Consider the following 17027-nt stretch of genomic DNA (forward strand, 5'->3'; position numbering starts at 1 on the left):
TATGTATTGGCAATTGTATAATGTGTAAGATAATAATGTTTAAGAAAAGAAAGAAAGCTTACTGCTTTAAAAATGATAGAATAGATGTCTATTTTTCTTTCTTCTTTTCTGATAAGAAGTTACAGTATAGCTCTAATACTATATATATATAATAGTATAACTGTCTCAATTCCTCTCTTAATGGTTGAGCGCCTCTCCCAGTTGGGGTCATTACTACAGAAGATCTCACATCCCTTATTAATAAGAGCAATAGTCTCTTGCATTGATTTCATTGTTAGTGTCCTACCTGGCATTGCGGAGTCAGCTTCATTTTCCACTGTGTCTTCCTTGGACAGTTGTTCAGCTAGCTCTTCTAAATCTTCCATTGAAAGTTCTTCACCACAACTTTGAAGGAGTTCATTTATGTCATCAACTTCTATAACATCTAAGTTGGAAGTCGGACTCATCACCCCTTCAATTGTGATCTATGAGAGGCACAAAAATGAAGCGGCTTAAACCAAATCACACCTGTATTTGTTATTATTATTCACTACCACGGAATCACATTTTTCATGGAGTCAAAAATTATCTTAGACAATACAAAGTTTATTACACTGCTCTTTAAGCTTATTCACCATATACATTCTCTCTGCTCTCTTAGGTAATTCATTTGATATTCCTACCACTCTCCATGAAAAACAACTACTTCTCACAGTTTGATCTACCAATTCACAACTTCCAAGGATTAGGGATTACCACTTGTGTCCTTAATATTTTTCTTGTTCTGGCATGTGAGAAATCTTTCCAGTATCAATCCATCTTCTTGGGCAGACTTTCATAAAAACAGAATGCAGCCTCCCAACTGTTGATCTCACATTTCAAAACTTTACGCTTAGCTGCATTAAACGAATATTCCCATTCATTTACCCTCCTGTCCTGCTATTCAAATTCCCTTGAATAGCTAGGATATTCCCTTGAAAACCTGAACAGTGTTACTAATACTTTCCTCAGCATCATATCATCTACAAAGAATTGTCTCTCTCTCTCTCTCTCTCTCTCCTATACATAAGAAGGGGTAACAAGGAGCAATCAGATTAGAACTTGCCTATCTGACAAATATCAAATAGCCAATTTGCAATACAGTCCAATCCACCTAAACATCTAAACCTCCATAATGTGACTTAAATATTAACTTACCGTGTGCTACTCTGCCAAAATCCAGAAAAATTACAGTATATGCTGTTCCCTCATCAGCTGCTCTGGTTATACATATTATTAAATGTAACCAGATTCCAAAAACAAGAGTACATCTTAATAAATGCATGTAGAATATCAATAATATGCACTCACCCACCTGAATCTATGTATGGATTCTCATAATTTCTCCAAAATCTTAACAAATCATAGAAGATCACATTATAAATGTCAAGAAATTATACTCTCGTTTTAATTCTTTACTCAAGCATATGCAATTCCAAGTTTGTACATGAAGTACAAAAACATTTACACAACTAGTCTACTCCTCTAAATCAATTGCCTTATTATCCTATAAAGTAAAGCACACTTCCTTTTGGATGTGTCATTGCTATATATTACTGAAGTTTGATTAGTGGGAGCCAGGCTCAGAAAGATAAAGGTAAACCAAACTTTGCACATGAAGTTTATTAAACACATGTATGCACAAGAATAAATAATACTTGTTATTATTGAAATATTTTGGCCAGAAACTATCATCAGTGGATCAGCATAATCACAAGGTGAGGCTAGAACAAAGAATGTTAATCCTATTTACAGACCTGAGCCACGTTGCTGGAATGCCACCATATGGGTGATTACAAACTAAAATCAGATTACAATTAAAGCTACAAAACTAAAATTAAAATAATTTGAAAGACAAAAATTAACAAAATTTAGATAACTATTTGAATGACATACCATTATATTAAAATGGAAGGGGGAAAGGAAAGTGACATTGCTTGCCATTCATGGGGATAAAACTCTCTCAAATTCTGAGTTTTTCCATTTCTGATTCAAATTCTTTAAATAAGCTAGATAGATGGGCAAATGAATGGGGGTTGTTGGTTTAATGCAGTAAAATGTAAGGTCTTGAGGTTTGGGAAACATCGATGGGATGCTGCATACTCTATGGGAGGAGTTATACTGGAGGAAGTAGGGGAGACAAGAGATCTGGGGTTGATGATTGATAGAAACCTGAAGTTTAGGGGACATATTGCAAAGGTGGTGAAGGTAACACAGAGGATTGCTGCTATTATGAGAAGGACACTGACCTGCAGAGATAAGAGGGTTATCATTCCATTGTATACGTCTCTGATCAGACCACACTTGGACTATTGCTCTCAGATTTGGTCCCCAGGATTTGAAGGGGATAAATTAACTGTGGAAAGGATACAAAGACGGATGACAAAGATCGTTTCAGGACTGTACAAGGATAGTTATGAGGATCGGCTGAGAGAATGCGGACTGCAGAGTTTGGTGGATAGAAGAAGGAGAGGTGATATGATTGAGACTTTTAAACTGTTGAAAGGTGGTTACAGGGTTGACACTGGGGAATTCTTTTGCTTGGTTGAACAGCGGGAAGGAGTGATGACAAGAGGCCATCCCTGGAAGTCACGAAAGGAAACTGTGAGCAAGAGGGTAAGGAGTGGTTTCTTTGTGTGGAGGGTGGTTGAGCCGTGGAATGCATTGCCTGATGGAGTGGTGGGAGCGAGAACGGTCAGTGAGTTTAAAGAGTGGTATGATAGACTTTGTGTTTCTCAGGGGGGGGACCTCCCCTCGATGAGTCTTGACAGACTTTATGTCTTAGGAAGGACCTCCCTTGATGAGTCTTTTGACTCCTTGGAGGCCTGAATAATAATAATAATAATAATAATAATAATAATAATAAACTCTCTCAAATTCTGAGAAAGGATAGGCAGTCATTCTGATTCGTTCTGATGCACAGTCTAGAAACGTTTCAGCACTCTCTTTAAATAACTTCTCAAACTTAAACCAGTAGTGATGTAAAAGGTGAGTATTGGACCAGAGGATATTCTGATCAGTATCCATTCTATGCTGAACAAGGCCAGTTGAGTTTATCGTTGTTGACATAAGATAGGTGTTCTTGAAGTTGTATTTTGATCCAACATCCTGTTTATCCAAAGTGTGAGCAGAGGCACACACACACACCATGAGCCTAGTAAATACAGGAGGAAGAGAAGGGGCTGTTTATATTATGTAGATGATAACCAGGAGGAGATTTTCTTCGCTATGAACAAAACCTGGTCATGTTAATGCGTAACTATTGCTCCTTTTGGAAATGAACCATAATTAATATCATAGGAGTGAAGAGAAGTTGGAGTGAGCTAAAATTTATTCAGCAGTCATTAAGCAGTTTAATTGCAACTTCAAGAGTTGTAGGAATTTAAGCAGTAACTTTGTTTTCTTCCATTTAACATAAATGATTGATTCACATATATTCTAGCTGAGCAAATGTGCTTCTTTGTGTTGTCCACACTGTATATATTCTCTGTACTAGGTTTTATAGTGAAGTGGATCTCGTTTAGATGAGTAGAAACTGCTTCTTTTTTTTTTTATTTATTTACTTTTATCAGTTAATTATTACACACACACACACACGAGTGTAAAACCTGTAGCTAATCAATGTTGTGGGGGGGGGGAGCAGGGAACAAGAGAAAAGTAATTGTCGACATTAAGTTAACATAGCGGGAGGTTATAGTCTTCGGGAAGCAGTTTATAAGAAAGGCTATTCCAGAGAGCAGAAGTAGATGAGTTTGTATGTGATTTACCACGAGTAGATTTGCTAGAATAATAAATAATCACATTTTAACTTATATCCATTTTTTATTTATACTTAGATGTATTTCCTCAACATGTTTTGCTATCTATACTGCTAGCAGCATCTTCAGGAGGTTGCTTAACATAAGTAACAAATTATCAAAAAATCAATATTTTCCAACAGCTGTGGAATCATGTATACACCTAGATGTTTATAAAATGGAGCTTTGTCATTAGGGAAGCATAGAAAGCTTCATAAAGAGTTGATTGGTTTGAAAGCTGTTCTGATGTTGATTGCTTTAATATTTTGGCTACTTTTCTTTATGTTGGTTATTCAGAAAATATACAAAATCTTCCAGGTCTTTGTGGGTATGTTTCCAGATAATAAAGATATCATCAACATATCTCCAACATATCCACCATATGTGTGGTTTTAAGGTTGCCTGAGCTATAGCCGATTATTCATTTTTCCATGTATAAATTGGTGACTGAAGGCAATAGAATGGAGCAATGGGATCAAGCAATTGGAGGTGATAGATCTCCTTCTCGCCTTCAATCGCTAACTTATCCATGGAAAAATTTGAGTAAGTAGCTATAGCACAGACAACCTGAAGACCATATGTATGGTGGAGATATGGTGATGACATTTTTATCATCTGAAAATATACCCACAAAGATCTGGAAGATTTTGTATATTTTTGGAATAATCAACATATGAAAATAAAATTCATATTAGAAGTAGAAAAGAATGGAAAATTACTATTCCTAGACATCCTTGTCAACAAAAACATCACTGGAGGATTATCATTAGAAGTATGAAAAAAAACCCCATGCAGACAGGTAACCACAAGAAAGCTTGTTGCATCACCCTCAACAAAAATTAGGTATAATCAAAAAATTAAAAAAATAGTTTTAAACATACTAAAAATGATTAAAATCAAACAAAAACAAGAGCTTCAAATCCTATTTAATCAGATTCTCCAAAATGGCTACTCAAAAAAGGGTACTAAAGAAACTTTTATTTTCTGAAAATCCATCCTGTGTAACCCAGAAAAGAATTACAAAGGCGTATCTGTACCATATGTTGGCAATGCATCAGAAAAAGTAGCCAAAATATTAAAGATTAGAACAGCCTACGAACCAGTCAACACTTTGCAAAACTTGCTATGCTTCCCTAAAGACAAAGTTCCATTTTATAAACATCTGGGTGTATAAAAAATTCTGTGTTCTTGTGGAAAGGTGTACATAGGTAAGACTGGGAGAAGTTTGAAATCTGCAACAAAGAACATAAAGGTGATGTGGAAAACAAAAGGGAAGAAAGTAGCAGATTCGTATTGCAGAAAACATCACACTGTAAATTAGCAAGTATCCTCCATGTCCTACTTAGAAGAGAATTACTTTGATAGGTTGTCCAAAGAGTCCATTGAGGTAATTCGTGCAAAAGGCACACTAAATAAAAACCGAGGAATGATCTTTCATGATATTTGGAAGTTATTAATTAATATGTGTAACAATATTCAAGGCCTCTGCTATGCCTGCATTCACATATTGAGTTTACACAACAATGCAGAGACTGCACGTACGTAACATATCTAATGATATACATGTTTAAACTACCATTCCAGTCTTTTAAATTTATAGATATTAGCAGTTGTTGGAAAACACTTATTTTTTGCCAGTTTTTATTTATGTTAAGCAACCTCTGGAAGATGCTGCTAGCCATATAGAAAGCAAAACATGTTGTGTATGGGGAGGAGGTTGAGAGGATCCAGAGGCGAGTGACCAAGATGATAGCAGGTCTATGGAATGAACCTTATGAAAACAGGTTGAAGATTTGTGGATTGCAGAAATTGGTTGATAGGCAGAAAAGGGGAGATATGATTGAGACATTCAAATTGCTGAAGGGTTTCTATAGGATTAATTCAGAGGATATTTTTGAGAACAGGACTGGTGGTGGGAGAACTAGGGGACATCCATGGAAGCTGGGCAAGAGTGTGGTTAGTAAGGATGTTAGAGCTGGGTTTTTTACTTTTAGAGTGGTGAATGAGTGGAATAAGCTGCCAGAGTCTGTTGTAGGTGCTATGACAGTGAATGAGTTCAAGGCAAAGTATGATAGACACTGTGTGAATGTCGAATAGTTGTGATGGACATGATGTTTAGGGCCTCCCTCGATGAGTCTAAGGACTCCTTGGAGTTGCCCGTAATAATAATAATAATGTTGAGGAAATACATCTAGTATATATAAAAAATATATCTTTCTTTCTTAATCCTCCCCTCTTCTACCAATTATGGAGTCGAGGTATGTATTCTTGTAACTGCAACCGTACTTGAGGATAAGGTGATTAGCCCTATGCCTCCCAATATGTCTTATGTCTGTAGATGCGTGTGTTCACTGGGCCTGTTTGCCTGTTCTGAGGGATGAAAAACCCCGAGTTTCCAGGAGAAAAAATGCTCTTCCTCTGTATGAGACCAGTTAACTCACCTTTAGTCAAAAGAGACCAGATAAAGGTTCCTCACATCATAGACAGGAATCGAACCCAGGTCTTTCTGCCCAAAGGGCTTCGTGTATACTGAATGAGCTATGGAGGCTCTATAAAAATATATATACAAATTATAAACCTCATTATTCTAGAAGAAGGTGAAGTGAAAGATGAATGAGAGTTGCAGGTTCAGTGATTTGCCATTCAACTGTATGAGGATGTTGGGCAACTATTGCTTCATGTTATTGTAGATTTAAAAGAAATTAGAGCATAATGGATGGCTATTGTGGTGAACAGCATTCACATGGAAATAACTATAGAAAAAGCACAATACAGAAATTTTAAAACTGGCTGTGACAAAGCAGCTGGTGAGAGAGAGAGAATTAGTTAGCCAAACTTCACTCTTCTGGAGAGCATCAAGAAATTTTAGAGTTTTTTTAATCAATCCAAATGAAAGAGCAGAATTATAAGGTAAGGAAGATTAGGGATTTCACTCAGGACATTATTAATGTCTTGAGTTAAAAAGGATGTGAGAAGTTTTTGTAGCCAAGGAAGGATTCTATGAAAAAGATATATCTGTTGTGCCAGGAAAGGTTGTTATGTCTCGAGCAAATCCACAAAGTCAAAGACTCATCACTGGAGATCCACGTTAACTATTGTTTACATAATACCTATCATGCCTCACTCTGAATCGATTCACTGATGAATCGATTCAGAGTGATTCACTGCTACCTCTGGCAATCGATTCCACTCATCATACATTACTCTCCAAGCAAAAATACTAGCTCCTAACTCTTGTTAATCATACACTTATACAACTTCCAGGTGTATAAGTGTGTGTATAAGTGTAAACCTTCATTCTCTCCCTTCCTGACATGTACTGAAAAAAAGTATTTTGTGTCTATCCTATAACACGTTTAAAAGCTTATGTATTTGTATCATGTCCCGTTTTTTTTTCACCAATCAGTAAGTTTCTGAAGCCAACAGATCTTTCTATTTTCACAGAGAGCATTCCCTATATCTACCAGAATTGTGGTCACTTGCCTCTGGATCCTATCACACCACTTGTTCATCCTCATGGAATCCAGGTGACCAGATCTGCACAGAGTAGTCCAGAGTGGCTTTATTAAATGGCAAAAAAAACTTCTGTATCCCTCCATGTCTGTGCGTGTGTGTTTTTCAATCTAATGCAATCTCATGTGCTGTTTTTGCCACCTCTGCAATATGCCCTCAAAATTTCTATTCCCTGTCCACAATCACTCCCAAATCCTTGGCTGCATCAAATTCTTGCAATTCATTTCCATCAATATAGCACACAGCCTGCAATCTCTTCATCCCAAAGTGCATGCCTTGATACTTGGTTGAGTTAAACTACTAGTTATTTACCTTTGCTCACACTGTTAGTCTATTTAAATCATCCTGCAGGATTGCCATATCATCATCAGTGACTGCCTTCTTAGCTTTGTATCATCAACAAACAACTGAATATTTCTTATTACATCATTTCTAATATCGTTAATGTACAATTAAACAGCAGAGGACCAAGTACAACACTAGTCACCCACCTTCTTCTGCATTCAACTTTCCCATATCCTTTTTTTGATATCTATTCATCAGCAAACTTATTACCCAAACCATCGACTTCATATCTATCCCTATTTACTCCAATTTATAAATGTTCCATGCGATATCCAGTTAAATGCTTTGCAAAAGCAGAAGTATCACTGAATAACCATTTCCTTTCTCCAACTCAATTGTCACTTTATTATAAAAAAAAAGCAATCAAATTATTAAAGCAACATCTACCCTTCTCAAATAGTTTAACCAACCACTCTTGAGTTACGACTGAACTAAAATTTTATAAATCTGTTCCTGAGTCTCTATTATGGGATGGAACTATTTTGCCCTCTATCCACTCTGTGGGCCTTCCCAGAACTGAGGCATAAATTAAACAGCATAGCTAGAGAAGCTGGAAATTCCCTTGCACATTCTTATAATACAAAGGATGATATACTGATATACCATCTAATCCAGTGACATTGCTTGCATGAAGGTTCTGTAATATTGTAAGTACCTCAAATTCGTATACATTTACATTGCAATATCTCAACCTTGATGGTATACTGTTGCAAAATGATCAATTAAACACTGCTAACATCCTTCTCTTGAAAATGTTTATGTCTTAGCACTGTTTCATGTTACTTCCTAGGCTTGTCATTATTACCTGCTTTGTAGTTTCACATATACTTCTTAACTGAAAATTCTATGTCTCACAACATCCCAAGTCAAGAGTGCACGATTTATTTATTTATTCATATGGTGTTCCCCCAATCCTCCACCATCCCTTAGGACTGGTTAAGCCCTCCTAGCGAGGAATTAAGTATGTATTTTATGATTGTAGATCCATGTGTGTGTGTGTGTGTGTTCACAGGCCGGTTTGCCTATTCTGAGGGATGAAAAAACCGAGTTTCTGGGTGAAAAAAAACCTTTACCTCTGTATGAGACCAGCTAACTCACCTATAGTCAAAAGAGACCAGATAAAGGTTTCTCATGTCATGGACGGGAATTGAACCCAGGTCTTTCTGATCAAAGGGCTTCGTCTATACCGACTGAGCTACGAAGGCTCAGTTTAAGGAAGCCTGTGAAATTCTGATAAACCACCCAAACATCAACAACAAAGATGGCATGAAAATTCCAAGGATCTGGATGGCACACATTCAGCCTACCTAATATATAAGATCCAGCTTAAGTCAGGACTCTAGCCAACCTCCAGCTAGTATTAGAAACCATTCCATACCAACTGGTGGAATGTACATGTATAATCATATTGTAAATATATGTATATATATATACAAATTCTTGCAGTTGCGCCCAATGTAATTCTACAACCAACAGATAATACTAATAATAAAAGTATTATCTGTTGCGCTGATGAATAATTTTTTTTTTCCCCACCAACGATCAGGCCAACAATTGTTGTAGCGGTTGGTCAGTAACTTTAACAAACCAGTTAGATTGTAGCGTAGCTTGTTCTCTGTATATAATGTGCATGTCCCAGAAAATGACCTTGACATAAAGGTTGAAACATCGAATGTAGATTTTAGTTATATTAAACTAAAGTTTTCATTCAAACACGGCAATTGTCTCCATAATTTTCAAAAATGTTTTCGGATCACTGTGTAAGCCTAAAAGAAAGGAAAAGTGCATGATCACTCTCCTGAACTGAAGGCAATGTGGCCATGATGGTTATAGAACAGATCTTTTGATCCTATGACCAGATCCAGCACTCCCATATCTTGAATCCTCTCCATCACATGCCGCTTCAAGTGATTATCTCTCAGTTAGGTGTATAAGTTCCATTTCTTTCCATAATGATTACTCGACCTGCACTCAATGTATTAATTTACTCACGCATGTCTTCTACATTATCCATGGTATCCCAGAACCACCACAGAAAATTTTGCCCAAAGGAACTGCCATTCACTTGCCTATGTCCTACCATTAGCAGTACTCTTCCATCCCCCTTTCCCATCATATCTTCTCTATTCTGCCTGAAAATACTAATCCCTTTATGTTCTATCTTTGTAGCTGCTATCATCTGCTGTTAGCTAAGTTTCATTACTGCCTATAACTTTTGTTGAGGCTGCCCTAACCAATACCAAAATCTCCTCCCTTTTATTTCTGATACTTCAAGCATTAGTATATAGAAAGTGTGACATTCCTTTAGGCCTCAAACCACTTTTACATTCTGAATTGACTACTCCCATTCAATAGTGTTCTTTGAGAGACTAAATACTGCATATCTTGGCTTCCTTAGTGAGTTTATCCTCTTATTATCAGCTTTGGCCTTCCTTACCATAGTGGTCACCTTCTTTCCACTGCCTGGTACTGTTCATTTCTTGCTGATCTCCTATTTCTTTATATTCTCTCCACAGCATTTTTAATTTCTGCAAATGCTGCTCACTGATGCTATTTATCCATCTAACTCCCACCAGATTTATTCTCCTTACCCTGGGTATATAGTCTGATATAATTTTCTTCACATATTCCTTGACCTCTGCCATGTGCAAACATCTTTCCTCTCCAAATTATTATGTCATTGCATCATCTAAACTGGCTCCTCATTTTGTCATAATCACCTGATTTGTAATTCCATATATACTTCTCATCATAAAATTCGGCATGTCTGGCAGTCTCCCAGGCCAAGACCACACGTTAGATCTCCTAAAGTGGATATAGTGAAGCAACAATGATCACTGCTATGGGGCAGCGAGTGATGTTAACCACATTGGTTACAGACTCTTACTTCCAATTGAGTGAATGATTAAACAAGAATATAATTTCTTGGTAAGTATAATTTATTTTGCAACCAATTGAAAAAACTTTTTACATTTATCTCTTATCTAAAGTATTTCAATAAGAAGATGATATACCTCTTACTACTTGTATATGGGAAATACATGTAATTTGTGGAAGCATCTCCAGTGTTCAGAAGAACAATTAAGAATTATGCCATTCAATAGGGAAACACAGATGTTCAATTCTTGTCATGATGAGAGGAATCTTTATTATTATTATTATTATTATTATTACGGGTATCTCCATGGAGTCAGTAGACTCATTGCGAGAAAACTAGCAAAACAATATCTGTCATATCTCTTCTTGAATTCATTTACAGACGAAGAGTTCACAACTAAGCCAGACAATGAATTCCACTCATTCACCACCCTCCAGGCAAAAAACCTTGTTCTGACACCCTTGTTAACCACACTCTTCTTTAATTTCCAGGGATGACCTCTTGTTCTTCCATCACTAATCACAAAGATGAAACATTTCCCCTGCATCAATCCTATAAAAACTTTTCAGTAATTTAAATGTTTCTATCATATCCCCTCTTCTCTGCCTATCAACCAACCTCTGCAATCCACAAGCTCTCAATCTATCAATGTAGGGAGCATTTTTTACATCACTCACCAACTTGGTCACTCTTCTCTGAACCCTCTCCATAGCCTCCTCATCTCCAAGGAATCCAGGTGACCAGACCTGAGCACAGTAATCCACATGTGGAAGTATCAACACTTTTTAAAGGGGAATAATAACCTCTTTATCTCTGGATGTCAGTGTGTTCCTCAACAACCAAGTAATCCTATGTGCAATCTTGGACACCTTAGCAATGTGTCCCCTGAACTTCATCTCCCTATACACCAATACCCCTAAGTCCCTAGCCTCATTCAATCTCTTGGAGTACTGTTCCATCAATGTAGTACACAGCTGGTAATCTTTTAATCCCAAAATGCATGACTTTACACTTTTCCACATTGAACTGACATCCATTACCTTTTGCCCATCCTACCAGCTTATTTAAATCATCCTGCAAACTTTCAACATCAGCTTGATTTTTTATTATGCTACCCAACTTTGCATCATCAGCAAACAACTGTCTCCCTTTAAGCCATTTCCTATATCATTTATATACATAAACAACAATGGCCCAAGCACAAAGCCCTGAGGCACACCACTGGTCACCTGCCTCATCCTGGACTCGGCTCCTCCATACACCACCTTCTGGTATCTCTCCCTGAGCCATTCTCCTATCCATATCACCAATTTAGTATCCATTCCCATCTGCTCCAATTTGCGTAACAGTGTTCCATGGGGTGTCCTGTCAAAAGCCTTAGCAAAATCCAGAAGTACCACTGTGTAGCCAGTTCCTTTATCCAACTCAGATGTCATTCTATTATGAAAAGTTAATAGATTGCTAAGGCAGGATCTATATTTAACAAAACCATGTTGGCCTCTATAAAGTATCATATCCTGATCCACCCATTCTTGAATTTTGTCTTTAACCAACTTTTCCAATACTTTTACCACTACTCCTGAGATGGTGATTGGTCTGTAATTAACTACCGCAGTTTTAGAGCCACCCTTATGCAAAGGAACCACTTTGACTAACTTCCACTCCCTAGGGACCATACCAGAATTCAAACTTAAATTAAATATCCAAGTAAGAGGGGTTGACAATTCATTTGCACATTCATGCAACACCCGAGCTGATATTCCATCTAAACCTACAGCAGTGTTTGCATTTAAATTTTGCAATATATTAAATATCTCTGATTTCTTAGCTTCAATTCTCACATTAGTTATTGCTACAGGTACAGTATCTTTATATGCTTTTTCAAATGAAGGAGTGTTAACCAATCTCATATGGTGGTAGCACCCTTTTTTCTCCTGGAAACTTGGGTTTTTAATCCGATGTACAGGCCACGAGAACACACACAATTTACAGACAAAAATATAATTGGTGGTGGGTGGTAAATGGTGTTCATGGTAGTTCATTGTGTGCAGTTGGAGAATTAAGTAGTAGAGGAGATGGTGAAATGTATGTAGTGGAGTAGAGTGCTGTCCCATGATGAGTCCTGAGACTTTTGGAGCTGTCACATAATAATAATAATAATGTATGACTTTTGTATTAATTCAATCTTGGTATCTTCTTCAGTCTGGCTCCCACTGATAATGTTTTAATAATGTTCGTCTTTGGGCTTGCTTGCTACCTTGTGAGTAGAGTGGTTCAACTCAGTGGTAGGTTTTTGTATGGTGCTGAATGGAGTCACAATTGAGTATCTGTCTTTGAGTGAATCAGGTCAAATATGATGAGTTTAGATCCTTCTGGGGTCACTCAGTGAAATTTACAGTGATCTTATAGATAACTCCAAATTTTTGGAGAAGTACTCCAACACTTTTAACAGTTGTTCAATAAAGGTTGAAACTAATCTGGGTAGTGAACCTCCCTTGATGCTTAGCATTATTTACATCTAAAAGGAAGTGCTTTGCATTATGGGATACTAAGAAAATGATGTGAAGTTATCAGACTATATACAAGTAGCATAGTTGTGAAGATACTTCACATGCAAACGTTGTTTACTTACACCTGAGTAAATGGGATTACATAAAATATAATTTACTTGGTAATCAAGTGAAAATACTTTTGATATACCTTTTTTTTTTTCACAAATTCAAGACCAGAAGAGTGGTCTGAAAAGTTCTCAGCGTCAACCATAGATGGCAATACTATTGGCAAGATTTTTTTTTTTCTAAGTTGGTACATCTATCATAAACATCCACATGAAATTGCATGAGAGACAGCTATTTTATACAGCTGTCTGAAGCAAAAGTGTTGTCTATATCCCTTGAAATGGATAAAATTTAGTATAGTGCGGTTATAAAATTCTTTGTAAAAGAAGGTTTAATGCCAAAAGAAATTCATTCGAAGTTCATAAAAGTTTATGAGCACTCTTCTCCTTCGTTTTCGACAAAATAGACTGCAGAGTTTAAACGTGGGCATACCAACCTTGAAGATGATCCAAGTGAAGGACGTCCAAAAAGTGTAACAACACCAGAAATCATTGATCAAGTGCACGATATGGTATTGGATTACTGGCGAGTCAAAGTACGTGAAATTGCTCAGACTATAGGCATTTCAAAAGAACGTATAGGATATATTTTGCATGAAGAATTGCAAATGAAAAAGCTTTGCGCAAGGTAAGTGCTGCGCTTGTTCACAGCAGATCAAAAACACACTCAGCTGAATATTTCTGAACTGTGCTCGGTGCATTTTAACAAGAATAAAGCTGATTTTCTGCATCGATTTATTAGTATGGATGAGACTTGGATTCACCATTACACGCCAGAATCCAAACAGCAGTCAAAACAGTGGACAGAAGCCAGTTGTTCAGCACCAAAGAAGACAAAGTCGGTTCCATCAGCAGGAAAGGTCATGGCATCGGCATTTTGGGATGCTAAAGGCATTTTGTTTAATTATCTTGAAAAGGGTAAAACAATAACTGGGGAATATTATTCCAATCTTTTAACCAGACTAGATAAAAAAATTCATGAGAAAAGACCCAATTTGTAGAAGAAAAAAATCATCTTTCATCAGGAAAATGCAGCTGCCCACAAAGGTGTTTTGGCAATGGGAAAATTAAGGGATCTGCACTATGAATTGTTGGAACATCCATCCACCCTAATCCACAGATTTGGTTCCCTCTGACTTCTATCTCTTCCCAAAACTAAAATTCTTTCTCGCTGGTCAGCATTTTTCTTCGAATCAAGAGATAATTGCAGCTATAGAGGGGTATTTTGCAGATCTTACTTAGAACCACTACAGGGATGGGATAATGGTGATAATGGAGCATCACTGGAATAAATGTATTAGTCTTAAGGGAGATTATGTTGAAAAATAAAAATAATTTTGAAATTATAAATTTGAGAGCCTGTGTAGCTCAGTGGATGTGGCGTTTGCACACCACGGTGCTTGACCACACGAAGGAAAACTTACTTTTGAATCTAGTTGTCGACTAGAGGAAATTTTTCTAAGCCTTTTTTCAACCGGTTCCCGAGTTAGTCAATCTCTGGCACGGGCAAGCGGGTTTTTTCTCCCGGAAACTCTGGTTTTTTGTCCCGTAAACTCAAAAAACGACCATAAAACCTACATTATTTCAGACATTAAATATATTGTGTTAGGGTTTGGGACCACAAGATGGCGGCACTTGTTGAGCCATCTCTTTTTACTGCGTGCCGCTTAATTAGTGATAGCCTTGGGCCAGCTATCTCTGATTGGCTGCAGTTGGAGATTGAACTGCCCACTAAGTGTCCAAAAGTTAGATAGGGCTAAAACAGCTTTGCCTACTCCCTATACAGGAATAAAAATTAAAATATAAAAAAAAAGGCGTTAGCTGATTTTTATTTTTTTAAAAATTATAAATTTGTTTTTTTCATTGTCAGGCCGAGAGCTTCTCAGACCACCCTCATATGAATTACACAGTAATTTCATCTTGGTGTCTTCCTGGGTCTGACTCCCAGTGATATGGAGGCTTTTTTTTTTTTGCTATTGTATATCAAGTGGTGTTTGTTACACTCACCTTTGCCATGTTAACATCATATTGCAGCTCACTATTTAGACAAGTAATCTTTTTTTTTTTTTTTCAATTACTTACTTGGTTCTTTTATTTGTTATAAACATTAGTGCTAGTTTTTAACCATAAGGGTATTTTGTATCGAAGTATTTTATTTTTGCAAGTAGTACCTATCCACGTTGGGATTTTTTTTACAATTACTAGTGGTTTATATTACATGATCTCTTTACTTTATTGAGTTTGAAAATTTATTATTTTCAAACACAACCTAATTTTTGAGCACAAGGACTTTAGGAATGGAGATGCCAATACAGGAAAACCTGAGGGTAATCACCAAAGTATTATTATTATTATTATTATTACTATTATTACGGGCAACTCCAGGGAGTCATTAGACTCATCGAGGGAGGCCCCAAATCATATTCATCACAACTATTTGACATTCATACGGTATCTATCATACCTCGCCTTAAACTCATTCACTGTCACAGCATCCACCACAGACTCAGGGAGCGCATTCCACTCATTCACTACTCTAAAAGTAAAAAACCCAGCTCTAACACCTTTACTAACCACACTTTTGCCCAGTTTCCATGGATGTCCCCTAGTCCTCCCACAACCAGCCCTGTTCTCAAAAATATCTTCTGAATTAATTTTATAGAAACCCTTCAGTAATTTGAATGTCTCAATCATATCTCCCCTCCTCCGCCTATCAACCAATTTTTGCAACCCACAAATCCTCAACCTGTTCTCATACGGTTCATTCCACAGACCTGCTATCATCTTGGTCACTCGCCTCTGGATCCTCTCCACCTCCTCCCCATCAAGAAGAAACCTAGGTGACCAAATCTGAGCACAGTAGTCTAGATGGGGTCTTATCAAGGCTCGATAGAGAGGAACAATAACCTGCTTGTCTCTGCTTGTCAACGTATTCTTCAGCAACCAAGTGATTTGATGAGCTGTTTTGGTCACTTTTGCAATGTGTCCCCTAAATTTCAATTCCTTATCTACCAACACTCCTAAATCTCGTGCCTCATCAATTTCCTGGAGCAGGGTTCCACCAATGCAGTAAACTGCCGCCAATCTTTTCACCCCAAAATGCATAACCTTACATTTTTCCACATTAAACTGACATCCATTCTCCTTAGCCCAGACTTCCAATCTATCCAAATCATCCTGCAAAATTTTGACGTCATCTGCATTCACTATTGCCCTACCCAACTTCGCATCATCCGCAAACAAATGAACTGTTCCTCTCAGATCATTTCCTATATCATTTATGAACAAATTAAACAGCAGTGGTCCAAGAACAGATCCTTGTGGCACACTACTAGTCACAGGCCGTCTTGTGGACTCTACTCCCGAGTAAACCACTCTCTGATATCTCTCCGTCAACCACCCTCTTATCCATCTCACCAACCCTATGTCCATTCCCATATGCTGCAATTTACTGATTAGAATTCCATGTGGAATCATGTCAAAGGCCTTGGCAAGGTCCAGTAGAATCACCGTAAACCCATTACCCTTATCCAGTTCAGCCGTCACTGTGTTATAATACGTGAGCAAGTTACTGAGGCATGACCTACCCTTCACAAAACCATGCTGTCCCCGATACAGTATCCCATTTTCTTCTATCCAATCTTGTATTTTCCTCTTGACTATTTTCTCTAAGACCTTGACAATGATTCCTGATATGCTAATCGGTCGGTAATTTACAACAGCAGTCTTGGAACCACCTTTATGCAGTGGAACAATTTTCCTCTCTTTCCACCCGCTCGGGACTAACCCAGACCCGAGACTCAAATTAAACAAAATGGTCAAGGGTACTGACAATTCTTTAGCTGCTTCTCGTATTAAA

At 37.3% G+C, this 17027-nt stretch overlaps 1 protein-coding gene across 1 annotated transcript in view; it reads right to left on the reverse strand.

Moving 5' to 3' along the window:
• The window catches only part of LOC150100631 (fibrillin-1-like), a 1594375-nt gene that overhangs the window by 519224 nt on the left and 1058124 nt on the right, over positions 1 to 17027 (reverse strand). The window lies entirely within an intron of this gene.

Source organism: Typopeltis vanoorti, chromosome 12 (assembly GCF_054136105.1).
Source record: "Typopeltis vanoorti isolate ZY-2024b chromosome 12, IOZ_Tvanoo_1.0, whole genome shotgun sequence".
In the NCBI taxonomy this organism is placed as follows: Eukaryota; Metazoa; Arthropoda; class Arachnida; order Uropygi; family Thelyphonidae; genus Typopeltis; species Typopeltis vanoorti.